Source organism: Palaemon carinicauda, chromosome 20 (genome assembly GCF_036898095.1).
Source record: "Palaemon carinicauda isolate YSFRI2023 chromosome 20, ASM3689809v2, whole genome shotgun sequence".
NCBI lineage: Eukaryota > Metazoa > Arthropoda > Malacostraca > Decapoda > Palaemonidae > Palaemon > Palaemon carinicauda.
In genome coordinates this window covers 47,707,689-47,715,300 of record NC_090744.1, presented here as the reverse complement: position 1 = coordinate 47,715,300, position 7,612 = coordinate 47,707,689, and the positions used below count along the sequence as shown (strand labels likewise).

At 31.7% G+C, this 7,612-nt stretch overlaps 1 pseudogene; it reads right to left on the bottom strand.

Moving 5' to 3' along the window:
- Positions 1-1,110: 1,110 nt before the first annotated feature.
- The window catches only part of LOC137659769 (uncharacterized), a 23,595-nt pseudogene continuing 17,093 nt past the window's right edge, over positions 1,111-7,612 (bottom strand).

Here is a 7,612-nt window from a genome sequence, read left to right as displayed (position 1 = left end):
CAAAGGGAAAGGGAAAATATTTTCATCTTTCTCTTCAGTAACTAAAACAATGGCATATGCTTTTGTCTTACGCTACTAGATAAAAGATAATGTTATTTTGTAAGGTTTTGGTAATATTTCCTACAAACAAGGACTACATAATTATATATATTGAATAGATTGAAAAGCAACATATCAGTACACTGGAATGATGCAAAACCAGAGATAAATGATACCATTATAAAAAAAAACATTCATTTATTCTCAATTCCTAAAATTAACAAGGAAAAAGAAAGACAAGCAAGTAACAGAAAATAGCTGAAAAAATCAAAATAAGAAAGTAAAGGCTGAGAATTGAACTGTTCTGTTTCAGGGATAGTTCAGGGATTTATAAACCTAAAAGTCCAAAAGGACAGAAAGAAAAAGATAAAACATAAAACAAATAAACAGAAAAAGTAAATAATAGGCAGGAAAGCATATGGAATACTTCCCATTATAAAAACAGTAAAAATGGAATATAATCATACAAAAGCAATCATGAACTGGAAACTTCTAAAGAAAACTAAAAAAAAAAAAAAAAAAAAAAATACTTTTAAATCTTAACGTCCATGAAATATTCCTTGCCATTACCAGTGGGTTCGTTCCTGAAGTCGAAGTGAGGACGTAAAACGACCTGGCTGTAAATTTTTATCACACTTATTTTCGTGTCGAAGTGTAAATGTGAGGGTTTTAATCCTCTGTTCGAATCCCAGAGTGTTCTCAGCATAAACAAGCGTGACTCAGACCATTATAGTGTAGGAATTGAAACTACAGGCAATACTATGTGTTTATTTAAATAAACAAAAGATGAACTGATTGAAGGGATGCATAACTTTAGCAGTGAGCATGGGAATTCTCCTGACGGTGTACAGCTTCACAGGTGACGAAGGAGGAAGATGAGCAGCATTAGTTAATTTGGTAGGGCTAGTTTCCAACTGGGCTAGTATAACAAATAAGCAGGTCGCCGTTCTAACTGATTGATAGGACTGCGTGACCACAACGAGGTAGGGATTCCAGCTTTAGCTTGACTTGGAAGAACAAAAACGTAGGTTCTGGTTTTCTGTGTGACTCCTATGACGAAATAGCATCTTGCTAGTTGGCATTCAACATCGACGAGGCGATAGGTTGGTCATTCTCCCACTGTTGCCTGAGGAGGGAAACTGGTATTAGCAAAACTGAAATGGCTCAGATTTTATTATAAGAGTTATTGTTTTGAGAATTCGAAGTCCTCCGGTAAGTATAGGAGAATTCGCATTAAACACTAATTATCTAAGAAATGCTAATATTAGACAATAATAATGGAATGGCAAATAATGATGCAAGTAATAGTAAATTAAATGAGTGATTCGAGTAATAGTAAATTACCAGTCTTAAATAATCAGTAACTATAATATACCATAGTTAAAAATTCACAATAGTACACAGTAAATATTTATATTATAATCACACACTGATGTTGGAACAACGATACACACCTTATTTGCGTGATCCTTCAGGTGAGATAGCAAACAAGATACTTACAAAGGCTTTTATAAAGTTCGAGTGAGCAGGAGACTGGCAGAAATGAGTGGCCATCCCCCTGGGGTCCGTGATTGGTAGTAAGTGGAGGTGTTCGGTATTCTGATTGGCTCCCGAAAATTCACGCGATGCAGCTGCCTTCCTATTGGCAGCGGCACCACTGACTATAGAGGTTTGAAGTTACAAAGTTTTCGACTTACATTTGTGACTTAATTCAGGATCAAATCCTTCACAGTGAAAAGGGGGAGAAAGAGATGGAGAAATGGAGGCTATTGGGGTTGGGCACTGCCGTCTCAATATAGAAGGCCTGGGTCTCAGAATTATGACGTCACGGCCTGCGTCTTTACCGAGTTCTCTATTGCTAACATACTTAGCCTCATTTATTTTTTTTTCTGTTCCTTAAACAGTATCGACTACCTACGTTTCTGATACTAGATAAAGTTCCGATATTTTTTATTCTCGATTCCGAGTACTTGTCCCATCACTAATGTATGTGTATATATATATATATATATATATATATATATATATATATATATATATATATATATATATATATATATATATATATATATATATATACTACTCGGGCATGTTATTCTACGTTTAGAATTTATAGGCAATGACTTGGTTCTTGGTGGATTTCATAACTGGAAGATAACTTCTCTTTGGAAAAACTGTCCTGCAGATAATTTTCAGAATAACAAGATATTGCATTAAAGTTTCACTATATATTATTTGGTGTCGACACTTGTTTCGATGCTTCAGGACTACACTGGCTGATTGAATTACGCTTTAATATATAGGCTATGATGGTGAAAGTGTTGATGCCAAAATATTTGGAAAATCCAAAACTAATTGACAAAAATTGAAAAATGGAAGTTTAGATTCTTGAAACTGTAAAGATGAAATTTACGATTAATTTTTAAATAAATTAATTATTTTTTACAAGGCTTCACAGAACTTCATGGCCGATCTTGCATGCCCTCCACTGTTTCGCTGAAGTTTACATTTCCACTTTTTGCAGTCAGATTGACATTAGTTCTCGACGAAAGTCATGTCATATTCAAAGCAAAATAAATCGTAAAGCTTACACGCTCCATCGGAAATTAGATGTTATTCTGAAAACTATCTGCAGGACAGTTTGTCCGGAGAAAAGCTATATTCCAGTTTTGAATGCCTCCAAGACATTGCCTATTCATTATAATCGGTGAGTAACATGCCTAAGTAATATATATATATATATATATATATATATATATATATATATATATATATATATATATATATATATATATATATATATGTATGTGTGTGTACGTCTGTATTTTGCTAAAACTAAAGCACTTTAGAAACCTTGATTTATTTATAACCAATGCAGTATTACTGATTATCAATTAAAACATTAGATAATCGTCTTCTATGAACTATCAATTAAACGAAATTAAGAATGTGAAAGGCGTTAAAGATTTAACGATAAAATTGAAACCGACGAACAAATTATAGCTATACTAAATCGTAAGAAAAAAAAACATAGAATACTTAGAAAAGTGATAGCCTTGACTTGAACAGATATTGTGATTTAGTTTATAGCAAAGAATCAACATCGTCAATATGTTTTTATTAAATAATCAAGTAGGCGTACCGGTGTTGATAGTCGTTGTGTAAAAATTTCAATTGGTCATATGTAAATTGTCCAAAATTGCATTTTTTTTAATGCTGCAATTTGCTGCCAGATACGCAGAAATTGGCAGAGTGCCATTTCAAACGCAGCCCCCCCCCCCCCCCCCCCCCCCCAGGGAAAAAAATTTCCTACGCTATTGATTTAGGCGTCCCTTATTTAGATTTTCAGAATCTCGTCACACTGCTTACGTCCTGTTGCTTTTATGGCAGATAATGTTATTGTTATGTAATTTTTGAGAAAACATTCCTCATTCCTCATTGCCTTTATATTATTAAAAACACTGTCGCGTTCTCGTATGGCCATACGAGATACAAAACAGTGACGGTAAATTTAAAATTTTATCACGTCCCAGTTTACAACTTCATTACAGTGTAAAACTGCCTTGCATCCTGTTCCGCTTATGGAAGATCTTGTTATTAATGACTATATAACAAGTGATCTAGCAATGCAATAAGTTTAGTTTACAGTATTTGCCCAAGATATTCAAACATACCAAGCTGGAATTACCGGCTTTTGTATATAAAACGACTGGTAAAGCATTTATAAGACACAAAATTTATTTTACTACCGTAAACCTAATAAGTAAACTATGTGTAACTTTTACCTTGCATAATACCCAGCATGAAATGCAATATTAGAGGATAAAACACAAATCACAAAGGGAGCATTGCTAGAGGTTATTGCTCGGATGTAGACAGATTGCAGACTGAGTTTGGACCAACCGACGCAAGCTATTACGTCATAGCCCTCACACGGCCTTTTGTATTGAGACGGCAGTGGGTTGGGGGAGCGGGTGGTGTGCCGGTAGTTCAGTATAGATACAAATGAACTCAGGTCTGTCGAATGTGCAAATGAACAGAAAGCCAACTAGAAATGATGTGTGGACCCCATTGGCATCGACTCTCTCTCTCTCTCTCTCTCTCTCTCTCTCTCTCTCTCTCTCTCTCTCTCTCTCTCTCCCTCTCTCTGATTGAGTTGCCTCAGGCCCTCAGATTAACCAGTCAAAATTCGATATATGTATATTTGATGATTTATTTGCACAAAAATATTTTAGAATTCATGTTGATTACAGGTAGCAAAACCTGCAATCTGTTTTCAATTATTTTGTGTTATACTTTTTTTTTTCTAAACTCTGACTAATAATAAATCTAAGGCTATCAAGAAACTTATATCATTGAGATCTTATGCTCTGCATGAATTTGATAAATCCTTGCTTTTATTTCATAGCAGCTTTTATGATGTCAATAATTAAAACTGTAGCTCCAGTCCAGTTTTCAATTCTTCCTTCCTTAGCTTATTACATATTCTATGCTTTTTACGTGATAGGTGATATTGCTTTCATAACCACACACACACACACACACACACACACACATATATATATATATATATATATATATATATATATATATATATATATATATATATATATATATATATATATATATATATATATATATTTATATATGCATATGTATATATATATATATATATATATATATATATATATATATATATATATATATATATATATATATATATATATATGTGTGTGTGTGTGTATTTACATATATGTATATATATATATATATATATATATATATATATATATATATATATATATATATATATATATATATATATATATATATATATATATATATATGAGGAAGAGTGCAAAAGGTTCCTTGATTTTATACAAGTACTGGGCCGTGAGAGCATGTTGCTAGCCCGAGGGGGAGCAGCTACCCACTGCATGGCTGCAGGATTATCTCCTGAAAGGAAGAAAAATATGAAAAAAAAGAGTCTTCATTATACGCTGCATAATTAGACCAGTTCGCCTTCTTTCCTGGGTTTCACATCCCCTCGCTTGGTTACATGTTTCTTTTGTCTGAGATTCTGACCTTAAATTTACGTAGGTTAATTATGCTTATCCAAGGTTAACTTATTCTCCTTGACAGAAAAAATACAATATATCAATAAATTAAAAAAAGAAAGCGAAATTTAAAAGAATTATGATTATATATATATATATATATATATATATATATATATATATATATATATATATATATATATATATATATATATATATATATATATATATACATATAATAAAACATGGGATGAATTGCAAAAGATGGTAGAAATCTTTAATTTAGAATGCAAAACACTAGCACTGGAAGACAATATGAAAAAACTAGGATAATATTCAATGCAAATGCAGAGACAACAACGAAGAGTTATGGCCGATCCTCTAGAGATAGTTAATGGATATACATATAAGGAATTAGGACACACAGTTTCCTCGGGACATGAGACAAAACAAAACTAAAAAGGATAACGGTAGGACAGAGAGATTTGGTAAACAAAATATGATGCATAAAATGTCACTTTCCCTTAAAAGAAAACTATTTATCCAGATCGTCCCACCAGTATTTATTAACCAGAAACTTAGAGCCTTACTAAATCCTTAGAGCATAAGGTAGTTGCAACTCAAAGATTCATGGAAAAAATAATGATGAGAATAACACTAAGAGACAGAAAAAGAACAACACGGGTATTGGAGCTTACTAAAGCAGAGGAAATTTTAACAATATGCACGAAATGGAAATTACCATGGGCTGGACATATAATGAGAATGGGAGATAAAAGAAAAATATTAAGAATAGTATAATATGTGCCTATAGATTATAAAAGAAGCAGGGGAAGGAAGAGAAGACAATGGATTGACGAGCTTAGATAATTTTCGACTATATACTGCCAGAGAATGAGTATTAACAGATGCATGTGGGATATGTCTGAGACCTTTATCCTGCAGTGGACTAGATACACCTGATGGTGATAATTATAATGATTATACATATATACCTACATACATGCATACATACATGCATATATATATATATATATATATATATATATATATATATATATATATATATATATATATATATATGTATACATATACATATATATATATATATATATATATATATATATATATATATATATATATATATATATATATATATATATATATATATATATAAACGGTAGCTGCTTTTGATATGAAAAAGAAATAAAAGTTATTTTGATTGCTCGTTCATTGAGGTCGAGTGAGTAAGTATTATTATTATTATTATTATTATTATTATTACTTGCTAAGCTACAACCTAAGTTGGAAAAGCTGGATGTTATAAGCCCAGGGGCTCCAACGGAAAATAGCCCAGTGAGGAAAGGAAACAAGGAAAAATATTTTTTTTTAGAAGAGTAACAAATTTAGAATAAATATCTCCTATATATACTAAGAGCATCGAATGACTCATAAAGGAAATCGACAGTTCTCCTTTAATCTATTACATCTGGCTTAAATCAAAAGCAGTGCAAGGACTCTCCTAGTTTTTGAATTGCAATGTCTTTAATAGAGAAAACCCCCAAAAATATACATTCTCAAATGCTATATGCTCATTGGCTTAATTAATATTGCTTTGTTTTTTGGTGATATAGTTACAGTGCCTTAAATGCATGTATATTTGGCTGTGACTCTCCATCTTCTTTTTTATCTAAAATCAAACATTTTATTTTTTTTTTTTTTTTTTTTTTTTTTTTTTTTTTTTTTTTTTTTTTTTTTTTTTTTTTTTTAACTAAGAGCAACATTTGTTAAGCCAATACAGCACATTTCCCCGCATCACCCTCCCCATGCAACAATGGACTCACGTATATTAATCTTTTTCAGAAATGGATCCCTGAAAGATTTACTAGAAATCATTCTGAAGTGAAGGAAATGCCTATGATATGTGCTCACAGGACGTTATTTAAAACTTTTGCATACACCACTTCAGAATGATTTTTTGTAAATCTTTCGGGGATTCTTCTGCCTCTTCCCTTAAGAAAGGTGGGAAAAGATGCAGACAAAGAAGAAGAGGAATCCCCGAAAGATTTACAAGAAATAATTCTGAAGTGATGTATGCAAATGTTGTGAATAACGTCCTAGGGGCACATATCATAGACATTTCCTCCCCAACTTCTGGTTATATGGTTTAAATACCAGGGCATAGAGCAAAAAGAAAAAAAAATATAGAAAAAAATACAGAAAACCTCTAAAATTAATAAACTTAAAGTGAATTATAAAAAAAAAAAAAAAAAAACCTGACTTACATCCTGGGTACATTTATCCAAGCCACCCTTATATGGAATTACAGGTCATTTAGTGTAAATGTGAGGGCAGAGGATTCGGTTTTTTTTTTTTTTTTTTTTTTTTTTTTTTTTTTTTTGTCAAAAAGCGGAAAATGATGGCAAAATCAAACATTTTGAACGAATGGTGATAACTTCCTATTAGTATTGTATCTAAGACACCTCCGTACCAAATTTAACTTAAGGTCATTCGGT